General features: G+C 38.2%; 1 protein-coding gene across 3 annotated transcripts in view; it reads right to left on the bottom strand.

The window, feature by feature from the left end:
* Positions 1-16,436, bottom strand: part of LOC109431649 (sodium- and chloride-dependent neutral and basic amino acid transporter B(0+)) — a 436,299-nt gene that overhangs the window by 309,265 nt on the left and 110,598 nt on the right. The window lies entirely within an intron of this gene.

Below are 16,436 nucleotides of genomic sequence, written 5' to 3'. Positions count from 1 at the left end.
AAAATTTCTCCCAGAAGTTCTCCCGAAGTCCGTCATGAATTATGTTCCGGTATACTTCCTGGCGGATGGCACGGAGCTTCTTTCTGAAATTCTCTAGGAGTTTCTCCCAAGATTTCATCCAGACTTGTTTCTCTCAGCAAACACACGATCGAAGCAAGTGCGCATATGGCCTCCACTTTAGCATCCTACGCAACATCATTTACCACTTTGAGTTGGCTGGGCAGTTGCTCACGAGTTGCGAGATTTTCCAGTATTCCTGGGAGTTTGTCTTGGGATTTCTATGAAAGTTTTTCTTGGTATTTTTCCCAGATATTCTCTCAAGCGTTTCACCCGAGACGCTTACAGACATTCATCCCAGGATTTTTTCAGAAGTTAGTTCGGTATAACTCCTACAGTTCCTCCAGGGATTTCATCGGTCGGTTAGCGGAGCTTCTCGCGGGTGTTCCATTCCAGAAAATTGTCTAGGATTTCACTTAAAGTCAAACTGAGAACGCTTCCCAAAAGTTCTTCTCTTGATTTTCCCAGGATTCTCCTGAAGTTCGTTTTCGAAACGAACCGTTTAGTACATCGAGATTTGAAGTACGAACAATTAAAAAAAGGATTTCAAATCGTTCAACTGGTTTTTAAAATATCGTTATCAATGTAACGGCAGTTTTTAAAAACACCATTTAGAGATAATCGCGTTTAAAGTTTCACGCTTTACCTTGTCCTTTTGGAGGGTGCGCACTACAATGGGCTGCAACTTTGGTTCTAGTGCTCCAATACAGGTCGGACTCGATTATTCGGAGTCGGGTTCTGATGCTTCTCAAATACATATCTGGGGGACGGAATGCTCCATAAAGCTGAAATTTTGCTATAATGTCAAGCCAACTTTGATTGATAATCAGTCAAAATTTCAGCTTTTAACAGCCTTCCGTGTGCGACATATATTTTTGGGAAAGGCCAGAACCTGACTCCAGATAATCGAGTCCAACCTGTATTTATAAAATTTGGAATGTGTACATATTCTGTAGATTATGCAATGAAAATAGTTCGATTTTTTTTAATACTCCCAAGGTATGGAAACCCTTCAGTCTAAGGACAAAGTATTTGGGGTACACAGCTCAAATTTTCCCGAGCACAAATCTAGAGAACCATCAAACGGATCAGGCTGAAAATCTAACTCAATATTTACTGCGCGGAAGCAAGCACGAAGTTACATTTTCAGCCAGATACGTTTGATGGTTCTAGATTTGTACTCGAGAAAATTGCAGCTATGTACTGCTATCAGTTAAGGCGAAACTGGAATCATTTCCTCATTTTTTTGGTTTTTGATTTTTTATTGAATAACGAAGCAATATTTTCAAAATCGGTTTTCGTGCACATGTAGAGTATGAATCAAGGTATCTTCTGTTTTTTTTTTTTTTGAGGTCGAAAATGTTTTACATTTTTGCAGAAATCATTTTTTTGTGAAATTTTGTTCAAAAATGGTTTCTGCAAAAACCAAAAACATTTTCCAAAAAAAATCAGAAGATACCATGATCCATACTCTACATGTGCACGAAAACCGATTTTGAAAATATTGCCTCGTTATTTAATAAAAAAAATAAAAACCAAAAAGTGTGGAAATGCTTCCAGTTTCGCCTTAAAATGGTCCTTTCAAAAAAATATTCATGTATTTCTTCAAAAATTTTGCAAGAATTTCTTTAGAAACTCCTCCAGAACTTCCTTCAGAAATTCAATATTTTTGATTTTTTGTGCCTCTACTCTAGCTGCTATTCCTTCAGAGATTTTCGAAGAAATTCATACAAAGATTTCTCCAGGAGCTCCTCCGAGTATTCCTTCAAGTATTTCAAGAAATTCCTCCAAGATCTCTTCCAAGGATTTTTTAGTTAGCATTTTTTATTATAATTTTAGAATTTTTTTATGAATAATTCCTTGGAACTTATACATAAATTTCATTGTAAAACTCTCATAAGATTTTACTAGGAATTTAGCGTTTCTCCAGACATTCTTTCAGGGATTCCTTTGAAAATACATTCACGGATTCCTTCGGGAATTCTTTCAGAAAATGCTCCACGATTTTTCGTAACCGATTTCTCTAGGAATATTTCCTAAAAAATAGAAATTAATTCTTGTAGGAGTATCACTAAGTGTTTCTCAGGGAATGTTTCCAGAAATTGCTTCTTGAATTTATTCAGTAACTTCTGCTAGAATTTCTTCAGAAATTTTCCAGAGATTGTTTCAGATATTCCTCCAGGGACTCTTTCAGAATATCTCCAGGAATTTCAACAGGAATGAGATGAAAATTTATTCAAAAAATCCTCCAATGATTCTTTTAGAGATTCTTTAATGGATTCCTCTTGAAACTTCATCGCGTATTCCTTCAGAAATACCTCCAGAGACTTTTTGTTAATTTCAGGATTTCTTCATGAATGTCAGGAACGTTTTCCATGGATGTTTTTTTTTTCAGAATTTTCACAGTTTTCAAAAATTTGTCAGAGGTCTTTCGGAAATTCTTCCAAGAGTTCCTGCAGGAGTTCCTTCGGAAAATTTTGTCAGGAGTTACTGACGAAATTTCCAGAGGGTTTTTTTTAATATCTCCGGCGGTACAGAAATATCTTTTAGGATTTAGAGATTCCTCCAGGAGTTGTTTCAGATATTCCTCCCCGGATTTTACAGAAGACTTTTATGAAATCACATAAAAATACTGGAGTAACTTTTCAAGGGTTACCTGAAGGAATTTCTAAAGGAATCCCTGAAGATATCTCTGGAGATTCCAAGAAGAATGTTTTAAAAATTGCCTGAAAGATTCCTGAACAAAATTCTCTGGAACTGTTTCTGAAGTAATCGTTGGAGAGTTCGTGGACCATTTCTGAAGTAATCATTGGAGGAACGCCTTGGGATGGCTCTGGAGGAATTTATGAAAACTTTTGGAGGAATTGAAGGAAAAATTTCTGAAGGAGTTCATAAGAACACCCTTGAGGAATTTCTGATTAAACTATTATTGAATCAATTTCTTTCTTTCATGAAAAAATCGTATAGAGATTGCAGAAAAATGTTCTGGAGGAATTCTTGAAAAAATCTCTAAATTAATTTCTGAAGGGATTCTGGAGAATGTTTTGAAGCAATCCCTGGGAGAATTCATGGAGCTACTTCTGGAGCAATTTCTTGCAAAATGTTTGAAAGGTACTATTGCACAAAACCCCTGAAGCAATTTCTGAAGCTAACCCTAGACAAATTTTTGGAGGAAATTTTAGCAGTAGAAACTTAAAACAAATCTGAAAAAAAAATCATGAAAAAATCTAAAAATGGATCTCTGACTGCCTGGAAAATGGAGAATGTTTTACAGTAACTCCAAGTAGAATTTCTTGAGATATTCCGGGTGAAACACCAAAAAATAAAACCTGAAGCGATTTCTGAAAAGAAAAAATATTTAAAAGAATTTCGAGGAAATACCCGCCATTGCTCTGTTGCCACTAAGATGGTAATCTCAGAATCTACTTCATATTTTGGAACAAAAACTTATCATTGTGTATGCTCACTTGCACTGCATATGCTGATTGTTTTTCAGCCTCTTCTGTGTGATAAAAATAGAGATAACCATCTTCAAAATCGCGAGGCAAATTGTTAGAAAGAGAGGGAAAATAGGAAAAATAACACAGCGTCCCGTATCACCATAAGGGATTCCTGAATGGTCCGGGAAATGTTCTGAACAATAATGCAAGTTATCACCTCACGAGTGCTCAATCAACTTATCAATTGTATTTTTATCGCTTGCGATTGAACTGCTCAGCGATGACCAGAGGCAAAGAGCGTGGCAAAACGAACATGATGTAACTCACAAGCGATTTTGCAAATATCTGTCAGTACCGCCACATGCTCACCCGAACAGCCGAACAACACCGAATGGATTAGTTTTAAAAGCTACGGCACGAACGCTCGACACGCACACAGAAGCAACATTCGCATGTACCGACACCACACCAATAACGTTTCCAGTCTACGATGCTTCGCGAAGCTGATCGAAAAGCATTGAAAGCGATGAAAAGACAGGCTTGGCTGCAACGCAACAGCTTAATGGCGAAAAGGAGCAGCCAACAATGCTGATCAGCGTCGAGTCTGTTCGTGTGGTATTCGTACGGGAGGACTGTTTGATAAAGCGAGGAAGGGTGAAAACGTATTCGTTGTCGAAAGCGAATCGCATCATTTCGCGAATGTTTTCACCAAATAGCAAACTTGGTTTGAAGAAAGGTCCCAATAAATTCCAAGAGAAATTTTTGATGCAACCTGTGGAGGAATATCTGAGGATCTTTTAGGAAACCTCCTAGAAGAACTTCTAGAAGAATCCCTTGAAAATTTTCTAGATGAATTTCTAAAAAATGCCTGAGAGAATCCTGAAAACCTGAAAGAATATACAGAGAAACTTCTGAAGAAATCTTTCCAGGGTTCCAGCGAAAATTTCAAAAAGAATTCGTGCAAAAACAAATAAGTTCTGAAGAAATCGATAGAGAAATTTCGGGATGAATGCCCGGAGGAACCTCTGGAGAACTTCTTGCAAGAATCCATTGAAAAATTGGTGAAAAATACTGGAGGATCCTCTTTTTAATCTTTTTAGGAATATCTGCAAAAATTGAATATTTGAAAGAATAGCTGAAGAAACGTCTGAAGGAGTTTCTTGAGAAATTTTTAGATGAATTCCTACAAAAAATAAAAAATAAATTCTTGAAGGAAATTTCTAAAGAATTCCTTCTGAAACTCATACAATAATTTCTTTAAGAATACTGTACTAACAGTTATTCATATGAAACTTATAAGACTTCGTATATTTTTTTATATGATGCAAAAGACTAAAACCGATTGTACGCCATTTCTTCAAGAAATGCACATATGTAAGAGAAATGAAATAAGCTTCAGTGGGCGTTTATTCTAAAGAGCTATTGACCAGATTAGTTCAATATTAAAGTTATTCCTCGTACCAGTATATGAGGCGCTGGAATTCGGAAGCCTTGAGTAACCATCTCTGATTTTACCACGACAGCACTGGTCTAAAATGATAAAATACTCTTAGAAGATTTTCCTAGTGAAAGGCCCCAAGAACTCTCAAAAATCTATAACAAAATTCTTGTGGAAATAGTTTTTATTTCAACCACTGATTTCTTTACGTTCAAACCTTTCGCATAAGGTAGCCCCCACTGCCATAAATTACTGTATACGCCGCCGCCGGTGAAATGTGTTTCTGCGCACACTTCTATGTTGTGATGTACAAATTCATCAGGAAATCAGTGTCAAAAAGAACTGGAACTGGAAGGTTGAAAGTCGAATGCAAATTGGGCTCCGTGGTCGTGCGATTAGCGGCATGAACCGTTTAGGCGTGTCGTAAGCCTCGGAGTGTCGGTCTGATTCCCGCTCCAGTCGGGGGAAACTTTTCGTCAAACGGAAAATTTACCACTCGGTTAGTGCTTGTTAAGTCTGTACAATCTCTGGTTAAAGACCTTATAGTGTTTTTTTTATGAGAATTCAAGTATAAGTCCAATTTATTACACGAAAACCCTACGTTTCGAAGAGCACACGAATTTCAATTTTTATCAACTTAACCCTAGTCGTGCATTGAGGTCATTATGACGCAGACAGGCACGCTGATCGCACACTACGTCGGCGTGATGAGCGTCAGCTAATGGACTAAGATGGTTAAGGGAAATAATCCACATTCCATAACTAGTAGCCAAAGACCAATAATCTTCACACTGGGTCAGCGCTATAGGCAACATTTTCTCCATGTGTAGGATTTGTGCCTAAATGTACGACAAATTAATTTGTTGTTGTAGAGATTGTTCAAAACATTCATCAAAATTGTATTGAGCACATTTCAAATGTTCAAATGTGCAAATGACTATCTACCGCAGTTGAGCGACCCCCTCAACCATCTACGCATGGTTTGGTAAACAGCGAATTTCAACTTCATAACGGATCTCATTGTTCACCGCGTTACCCAATTTCCTGCAGGCACCTTCACCTTGGCGACGACGCGGACACACACTCATTCCCCCTGACATTGGGCGTCCATTTAGCCTCCATACATAAATTGTAACGACCTGTTGGATGGCAGGTAAGGCAGTGCAGATGCCACTTGTGGCGTTCACCCGGAGTGTATCATCCCCCCACATCACATCCATTTAATCCAAGTCGTTACAATTCGTTCGTTACTGAAGCGCAAGAAGTTGTTCGGGTAGTTCACCACACCAGAAAAAAAAAGAATAGTGATGTTTCATACTCATTATGGCTCTCGCCTCGTTTGGCGCAGCTTCGCGCGCGGTGGCAGGCATTTAGTCTTGTACGACGAGCAGTAATGGATTCCAGCTCAGCTCGGAACATGATTCATCAAAGCCGTGGCGGCGCGGCCTCCTCATTATCCATGCACGCGGCGCTGGTTGGTGGCACGCGTACCCAGGCATAAGTAACACATCCCCCAAAGTACACGAACCCATGGAAAGGAAGAGGCCAACGTATTCAACTACGTGGATCTACCATTCGTATACGATACGATATGCAAAGCACAGACAAACAGACGTAACACTCTGAAAATTCTCATCGTACACCGATTTAACGGTCTTTTTCAAAATTTGATAGTTGGCCAACTGCCCAACCGTGGCGCTCGCATAGTTTTTGTTCGAGTTTGACGTTTGCTCACTACCGCCACCTAGTTGGTGGTCGGCCAAACTTAGTCCTTTTAGCATTGGGGAATATGTTTCCGTGACTATGATTTGAATCGAAAAATATTCGAAATGTTACGTCTGTTTGTCTGTGTGCAAAGTATAAATGTTTTGGTGGAACGATCACTTTTAGAGGTGGTATTCCCCACAAAGAAAAGGGGTTGTGCACAACGGCGAGGGTCAAAGTCAATGTCGTTCCAAGTGCTTGGGCACGGAATATCAAAGTGAAGCTTTTCGGATGTAAATCACTTGTTCCAAACCAATTCATCACCAAATCAAACGCTATGTTTGTTTACGTGATTTAAGGTATTGGTTCCCTTCTTAAGCATGTGGCTTCCATTTTCATCCTATGAAAAACAAAGAATTGAAGCGCTGTTTGTTTTGTTCCTTATTTTTGTATTTTTGTTAGAAGTGAGCACCCATGAAAACAAAAAGAACGGAATCAATCGGTGCCGTATTCGCTTGTTTTCTAATAGGATGAATATGGGAGCATGAGATTAATGATGGCACACCTACCCTACGAAATTTAATTGTGGAGACAAACATGAGCGTGTGAACTGGAAGGTTGATGCATCTACCAATGCAATGGCCCCTATGCTTCCTAGTCGCGATTAGGTCGCGATATGTCCCAAATCTAGTGTTCTATGAGCCTCCTAAGTTGAGCAATTTGGTTGCTTATAACTGATCTTTTTTTCAGTCACATTTCGTATGGCAAGGATGTGCGGTAGGTATGGGTTGGAAGATTCAGATTCGCCGTGAATTTGTTTTTCGACAGAAAAAGTGAACACTGAACAAATCCGAGGCAAGATTTGGTCAATTTCTTGCCGGGAGTTTATTGATTGGCGAAAAAGGAAACAGTGAGCGTATGTTGACTGTAAGCGAAAAGTAAAGAAATGTGTCGCGCAGTTAGCAGCAAATATTCTATAGCCACTAGTAGTGGAAAGTGAACTTTCTTGTGAAACTGGTCTAGTTGCACATATTTTCCATATACACTAGTCGTCATAAGTACGGACTCACAAAAGGTAATGCAACAATATTGCATCACTCTAGAGGTGTCCCGGGTAGAGGCTAATGGCAAACAAAGGACAAAATAATAACTGGTTTTGCCATCATATCTCGTTTTGCCATTCTTCTGTTATTATGAAAAACTTAAAATAGCAAATCAATAGCAAAATATACAATCACAGCAAATGTTGTCATTGATATGTTATTCATGAATAATGCTAAATAACACATCAATAACAAAAATTACTATCATGGTAAAACTTGCAATTTAGCACCTTTTATAATGAATTGTATAAAATATCAAAAACAATAACATAATTTACATTCCTAGCTGAATTTGCCATGATTTTGATATTGTGAGAAATTATTTATAAACATTAGGCACCATAACATACTTTACTCTTAATATACCATTAACTATTATATTGTATATTTCAAGCATAACTTTTTAATTCGACGTATCTCGCAAAAGTAAACAAATCCGAATTCTCAGCTGTGTGTTTGATTCGCAATGGATTCTATTTGATGCACATCAATTTATGCTAATTTAGAACTCAAACAATAGAAATAGCTCATTTTACTTTTTTTCTGCTACTTTGAAATAATAACTGAATCTACCATTATTTTAAAATTTAATTTGAACAACTAAACCTACCATTATTTTGATCGCCACATAAACAGCTAAATTTGTTCTTATTCTGTTATCAATAACTCAAGAATGTCATATTTTGGTATTCACCGATAACAGTTAATTTGGGTCTTATTTTGTTATCAATATCTCAATAATAACTTATTTTGTTCTTCAATTTAATCCGCATGCTTTCCCGGGCAGAAAAGAATTACAAAACAATTGCAAGTTTTACCATTCAAAAAGAATTACTGAATGGTAAAATTTGTCATTGGTTTGTTTGAAATAAGTGACAAAAGGGCAAAAATAATAACTGACATTGCTCGATAAAATAACTAAAGAATGTCGAATTTTGACATTACAATGGCAAACCAAGAACAAAAAAATTAAGATTAAGAATTGCAAAATATACTATTATTGAGTTATTGAAAATAGAACAATATCAAAATTAGTTATTCCCTTGTCATCCAAAAGAATGGTATATTAAGTTGTTTATTCCAATAACAAAATGAAAACTTATAAGTTGTTTGGATGGAAAGTAATTGCAAACAAATATCAAAATTTACCATTAGAATAACCAAAATTCAAATTTTGTCATTATGTTGTTCTTGATAAGTGCCAAAACTGCGAGTTCATAAAACTCGCAAAAAGTCAACAATATCTCACCAATTGCAAAATTTGTTATGATAGCAAAATAAGACATTCAGTAGTTATTCTTCCAAATTTTAAAATGACAAGCGAATGGCATATTTTGATATGATATCATATTATGCTATTCACATGTTGTTTTAAGCTCTTCATGAAGCACTCATGAATGACAAAATAAGTTATGATAATAAAATTTGTTATTCTTTTGTTTTTGGTTTGCCATTCACCTCTACCCGGGTTACCATTACTTTGTTATTACAATGGCAAAATAAGTTATTTTTAAGTTTTTCTGCTACCAAAATTTTGTTATTATTTTTGTTATTTTAACTCTTATTTCAAGCAAACAAATAACACATTTTGCCATTCAAACATTCTGTTTTAATGGTAAAATTTGCCATTCTTTTGCCATTAAGCTCTACCCGGGGTGCGCCGCCACGCCACGCCGGCGCCGCCGCCGATTTTCGGTTCACGCCGCCGCCGCCGATTATTTTTCGGCGCGCCGCCGCTTACGCCGCCGAACTCCCAATTTTCTACGCCGAACTCAAAAACACATTGATAAATTAAATTATTTCTTGATTTATTTCATTACAATATATCAAGCAATGGAGTCATCTGCATACATAGCATTTGTAAGGTCGTTTTCAGCGGTGGTCCATTTTTTTTTGTTCCAAATATATAACAGTTCTAAAAAAGTGAAAGAGTTTGTCCTTCGAATTAAAACGAATTTACAAAGATACCGGGGGTTCCTGAAGATAACTGATGGCTGAAAAAAGAATCCGGGGATTCCGAAAATTGAAGAAAATGCTGGTGATTCTGAAAAAAAAAATGTTGTGTTCATCTCCAGAAGAGATTAAAATTTTCCAGCAACTCTTTTGAGGATTTTTTCAGCAGTTTCGCTAAGCATTCCGCTAAGAGTTCCTCCGGGAACTCTAGAAGGTCCTTCGGAAAATCCAAGGGTTTCCTCCGAGACATCCTCTAGGAGTTTCTTCGGGCATTGCTACAGAAGTTTCACTGAGATTTTTTCAAGTACTTCTTCTAGAAACTCCTCTAAGAGTTACTCCGGGTATTCTTTAAGGAGATCCTCCAGGAATTCATCTGGATGTCTAGAAGTTTTTCCTAGAAATTCCTTTAGGAGATCGTCCTCTAGGACAGAGGGACGAATGGCCACTAGGTTAAAGTCCCTCTTCAAAACCAAATACATACACAATTCCTCTAGGAGCACTTCCGGGAACTCCTCCACGAGTTCTTCAACGAGTTCATCCGGGAATTCCTTAACGAATTTCTACGGAAATTCTTTTAAGGGTTCATAGAAATTGCACTGGAAATACTAGAAGTTTCCTCCGATAATTCCTCTAGGAGTTTCTTTTGTAATTCCTCTAGGAGTTCTTCCGGGAATTCTTCTGGGAGTTCTTCCAGCAAGTTCTGTAGCAAGTTTCTTTAAGACTTCGACCAGGAAATTCATCCAGAAGTTTCTCCGAACATTCCTCTAGAAGTTACTGTGGGAATTTCTCTAGGGTTTCCTCTAAGAATTCTTCCGGGAATTCCTTCCCTTCCGAGTTCCTTCGGGGATTCCTCACCATTTTTCCGAGAATTACACTAAGGATTTCACCGTGACTTTCTTCCGGGAATTCCTCTAGAAGTTCTTCCGGGAATTCGTCTAGAAGTGCTTCCGGGAATTCGCCTAGAAGTGCTTCCGGGAGTTCGAATATCTTCGGAAACACCTTTTCGAAGTTTCACCGAGTTTCACCGCGAAGAAGTTCCCCAGGCAATTTCACTACGAGTTGCTATATAAGTTTTTTCTAGAACTCGATTTGGTGAACCGCAAAATTATAAACTTTGCGGCATCACTTTTTAACGAAAATGATAAATAAGAGAACTCAATACAATAAGAAAGCTCAACAAATTCAACTGTTCAATTCAAAACAGCCTCTTTATTGAAATCCATTAAGAATTCTTCCAGGAGTTTCATTGGGAATTCCCCCAAGATTTGGATTGGGAATTACTTTAGGAGTTCAAGGACTTCTTCGGGAAGTTACTTTAAAAATTTCTCCTTGGAGATTTTCCCCAAGAGTTGGTTCGGGAATTCCTGCAAGAGTTTCTTGGAGAAAGGTTTCAGGAGTTTCTTAGAGAATCTATCCAAGAATTCCTTCGTTTTTTTCCAGAAAAAGCTCCTAAAAAGCTTTTGGAGGAATTCTGAAAGGAACTCCAGCGAACCCTCGCCCTCGAACAGAACACACATGTATAACTGACACTGATTACGATTACAAGTGTTAGTCTAAAAACGCGTATTTATTTCAATGTTAGAATTCTGAATGACAGAACTCCTAGAAGAATTCCCGAACGAATTCTTGGGAGAAATCCAGAAAAACTGCGCAAGGTAATTCCAAGAAAAAAATGGAAAATCTATCAGCGAAATCTATGCTGGAAGATTCCAAACAAAAATCTGTGAACTGAATCCCGGAGGAACCCCCAATGGAACACCTAATAGAAGAATCTTGGACAAATGCCAGCGATTGTGCTGGAAGAACAGAACATAAGAAAGTTTTGGTGGAATATCTAGACGAAGTTCCTGTCGGAAGAATGCCAATCGAAAATCTTGCGGGAGAAATTTCAGAGTTTGTCTCAGAGGAGATTCCTAATTGAGTCCTACAAGAAATCTCTGGGTACATCCTAGAAGAATTTTCTTCCTGCAGTGCGTCAACTTTGAAAATGTTCAAATTTTAGAACGACTTCAGCATTTTTAGTACAATAACGTTTACAGGGGGTGGCCAAAATGTTTGGGATGGGCAACTTTTTTTTCTCTCTCACAAAAAAGTTCAATATGCTTTAACTTTTTATAGAGTGCATCAAAAAATCCCAAACATTCTGGCCTCGTACGTCAAGCAAAGCATCATTTTGGTTTGCTGCAATGAAAGCCATTCATTGCTTCAAAGCGAGCTGTCAGGAAAAGCTGAACGGTGATGGGTTCGATCAGAGCCTCCACCGAGAGCGGCTGACACCTGGCCCGCTTCTGAGGTCATAGTTCCGGAACCCGGAAAATTGGATATTGGCGAAATGGAAACTCATAATGTACCCGGACCAGAAAAGGAACATCAGCCACACATCAACATCGCCGTCTTCCTCATTCTACCAAAGACAGATTAGAGAAGTGCAGCACACAGCACAGTTCTCGATATAGAAGAAAAGAATAAATTTAGGCGCTGTACAAACTGTAAATGCAGCTGTCAGTTGTAATTACTCTTGTAGAGCCCCAGTGGACAAACTGTAAATTAGGTTAAGCGATTAAGAATAAAAATAACGACTCATGAAACAAAAATGCTTGCAGAGTCTGAACCACGTGTGTGGAAATAAGTGGGTCTATATTATAATAAATAATAGAGAAATTATGGAGCGGACCTGGTGTGATGGTTACAGCATATCACATCGAGGATCTGGGATCGAATCCTACTCCCGACAAACTCCCAAATGTGAGCACACGATGTGTGCTAGTGCTTATGCTATGTTATGCTATATATCACATGGCCAAAGATACTCTACAAGAGATCCTTAACCGAGTGGGAATAATAATATGATAGGGAGATTAGCCAAAGGCTGCGTTAATATTATCTTGTGTGAATATTGCGATTACTAAAGCAATATTTGATAATTGAACTGACAAGCTTCAGAAATCAGTAAGGGGCTGTCCATTTATTACGTAAGGGGTTTTCACGATTTTTCGACACAACCAACACCCCCCCCCCCCCCCTTGTAAGATTTTTTGTATGAGAACCAAAATATTTTTGTGTGACGCGTAACATTTCTCTAACCCCCCCGTCTCCCCATAAACCCTTACGTAATTAATGGACAGCCCCTAATGTTTCATTCGAAATTACATAAAACATTTCAATAATCAGATAAACTTTTATTTACGTAGCGATTAACGCTGCTAAATGAACCATCCTAATATATTCAGTTTGATGGAATGAGTGTATTATATACGGAGAGTTTAAAGAGGAAGCTAGTGAGTTTTAAAGGGGTATAATGGGAATTGTAGCGGAGTAAGTTAGTTTTCATATCGGGGTTATGTAGTGAAAGTTTCTTGGTAGGAGGGGACATTTAGAAGGAAATTGTGAACGTTTTTTTATAAAGTAATTTCAAGGACGTAAGGGTTTTTAAGAGGGTTTCTTGGGGTTTATAGGAAGTTTTAAGGAAGCTTGAGAAAGGTTTCAGAGAGCTTCTAGGGTTGTTTTAAGGGATTTTTGTGGGTTTCATGGAAGTTTACCCCATAATGGAAATGGGGTGATGAAAACTTGGGAAGGGTTTTTGGAGGATTGCAAGAGGAGTCTCAGAAAGAGAGGATCAAAAGAAGGTTCAAGATGGCTTGAAACCGGGAAGCAGGATTTCGGGGAAGATTTTAGAAAAGTTTTAAGAGGGTGTAACTAGGAGAATCATGTGTGATTCCAGTGTATTTGAAGAAGAGCTAAGAAGGTTTCAGGGAATAAGAATTCCACAAGGGTTTCGGAGGATTATTTTAATGGAGTTTGAAGGAGTAAGGAGACTTAACAGAGGGCTTCAGCGGGTGAGGAGCAAGGCAAATGAAATCTTAGTGATGGAAGGAAAAGTGTCAGAGTTTCATGTGGAGTGCAAAAGAGAGATGAGAATTCAGCGGAAGGAGCAGATGGAACATTAGGTTGCAGGAGGAGAGATTCAAGAAAGCTTCATCGTAGTGTGAGTGTGAGCGAAGAGTGAGAGAAAAATACACGGTGTTCAATAAGTTCGGATACACCGTATAACTTGAAATAATTTCACATGTGTAATTCAGATTTTCAAAGTAAATATATTTATTGAAAGGTCATATAACACTGATCAAATGCAGTATATGGTTTTGAATAACGTCTTTTTCTACTTTTATTTATAAGCCTTAGATTTATCTAATGTTTGTTAACTCTGGCACGCAAGAATAATTTTCAAAAAGTTGCTCATGCTACAGAAGTCTAAAAGGTTGCCTTTTGAGTTTACATCTCACTATACTAAATTCAAATAACTAAATTAATAGACAAAAGCTTTACACTGCTATTTCAGTTTTTTTTTATCTGTATTAACGAGATTTTCAGCCCTAGGCTAGTTCATCTCGGGACCCACGTTTTACTTCCCTTCCGAAGGAAGAACTCACTTTTTGCGAGTTTGTCGGTAGTGGGATTCGGTCCCAGGTCCTCGGCGTGAAAGTCAAGTGTTCTAATCATCACGCCAGGTCCGCTCCACAAAGCTGCTCAGCTGCTATTTCAGTGATGATATTGCGATAAATTTGCAAGTTTAGTCAAAATGTGGAATAGTTCCTAGACTACTTTTAGGAGTTGCAATGGAATTTTGTTTAAGTTTAAGGAAGGATTCAGGAATGTTTCAGGGAGCTTCCAACTCAACTATCAATGATAGCTGAATAATCACTTATGCGGCCAAAGGTTTTCAATCAAGCCCTTAATTAGTGTTTCGGAATTTAGCGGATTTCAGAAGAGTTTCAGACGAAGAGGAAAATAAGATGATTTCAACCATGTGTGTATTTAGCGCCAACATGACTATCATACCTTATCCCACGTCACGTCTCATGATTGTAGACCAAGAAGAGTTTTAAAAAAATACAGGTTATGGAGGGTTCCAGAGAATGTAAGGCAGGACGCAGGGTTCCCTGGTGACCTAAAGGGTGCCAAAACGGTTTTAATAGAGAACAATCAAATAGTTAACGTGTCTTATGTAGTTTTTAGGACAGGAAACTATCTATCAAATTGTGAGTATAATTACTGCTACACAATATCCAAGAACTGAGAAAAGCGCGGGCAAAAATTACTTTCGATTGAAAAAAAAGATCGATAAGTAAAAAGAATTTAAGCGCTAATTGTTCGTTATATATTTGAGAGTCAGGAGTGATCTACAGAATGTACTTTGAAAAAGGCAACTGGCTATACATGTATATTGGAAGACCTATGGTCAAGGGAGCTCTTGGAAACATGTAAACATACATTGAACTCATCACTTGACCCCATTCCTTGCTGCTTATTTCTTAATATCCTAGCTTGATCTTGGTCATCTTGTTGCGCTTTGGACTGTTTGGACTGACTGATCTCAACATGGGTCTCAATCATGTACAAATTATGTACATTAAAAAGAACAAAAACGAGGCAATAAAAGCAGACAATGTTGTGATTGAACAAATCTTTCTTGTTCTTCATATTTGAATGGGTTCATCTCTTGGTTCTTCTTCTTCTTTTCCCACTAGGACAAAGCCAGTTACTCAGCTGAGTTTGTTCTATGAGGCCTTCCACAGTTATTAACTGAGAGTTTCCTCTGCAAATGATCATTTTGCATGTCCATATCGGAAGTCAATGAAATTTCCTTTAGCAAAAGTTTCTGGACCTAACGGGAATCGAACCTGTCACCCTCAGCAATACGATGCAGAATACTCACGCCTTTATAGATGTGACTATATGAGGCCTAAATTTGAATAAACTCTTCAACAAAATAAATTCTAGCAAAATGAGTTTTAAAGGGCTAGATCTATGAAGTCAAAGTATTTGCAACTCGAAAAAGATCTTTCAGACTAAGCCCAAGCACTCTCAACTTGATATTAATGAATGTTTCTTCGAATAAATGAACCTCATTCAATTGCAATCCAGAATTTATTTTATGCACAATCCAATTACATCCTATAACATTATGATGACACACAATGCCCTTATCCAGGTTAACCGGCTGTGACCAAGCATAATTATAAATCTTCCCCTTTCCTTCTTGCCAGTACATCTTACTCAAAACTTTGTCATTTCCTAACTTCCCACTAATTCAATTACCTAGGCATAAAACGCATGAAGTTCCTGCCTGAGTCCCCCTTGAACTGCACCCCACGTTGCTTCAAAATATGAACAAACAATTTTCGTCAGAATGAGTTTGCAGCTTTCTAGGACTAGCAACTTCCCGCTAGAGATTCACCCGCCTCGACTGAGTAACTGACTGACTATAGAGAACTTTTGCCTCGATTGAAACTCCAGAGACGCGCTGCTGCTGCTGCTGAAACTGAAAAGTTCATCCTGACGAGGTCGTCCGTTCCGTGTGTGAGGAGATCAGGACGGCCGCAAAAAAGTTTGATGCCTTCTCTCTAGGGAACAAAACATGAGATATTGGTTTTTCGCTACTTGCCCGCACAATGTGAGCGATCGAATAATGCCAATGCCGAAAAAACAGAACAACTTGTAAAATTTGCGTCGGGGAAGTGAAGTGGAATGAAGTGGAAACAATTCCGAGCCATGGCAAATCTTGCCGCGAGACGAGACCATCCAAAAGCCAGAGCAGCAAGCGAAAGAAAGAAAAAAACCGCGCGCAGCCGATAATGATCGTGATGAGGAGGTTTTTGCGGCTTACGACGACGACGACGACGCTGTGAAGGGGGACTTAGGTTCAAAACGTTTGAGTTTTCTGCCAGTTCTTCTGTGTAA

The sequence above is a fragment of the Aedes albopictus genome, chromosome 2, assembly GCF_035046485.1.
Source record: "Aedes albopictus strain Foshan chromosome 2, AalbF5, whole genome shotgun sequence".
Taxonomy (NCBI): Eukaryota; Metazoa; Arthropoda; class Insecta; order Diptera; family Culicidae; genus Aedes; species Aedes albopictus.
This window is presented reverse-complemented; position numbering and strand designations above follow the sequence as displayed.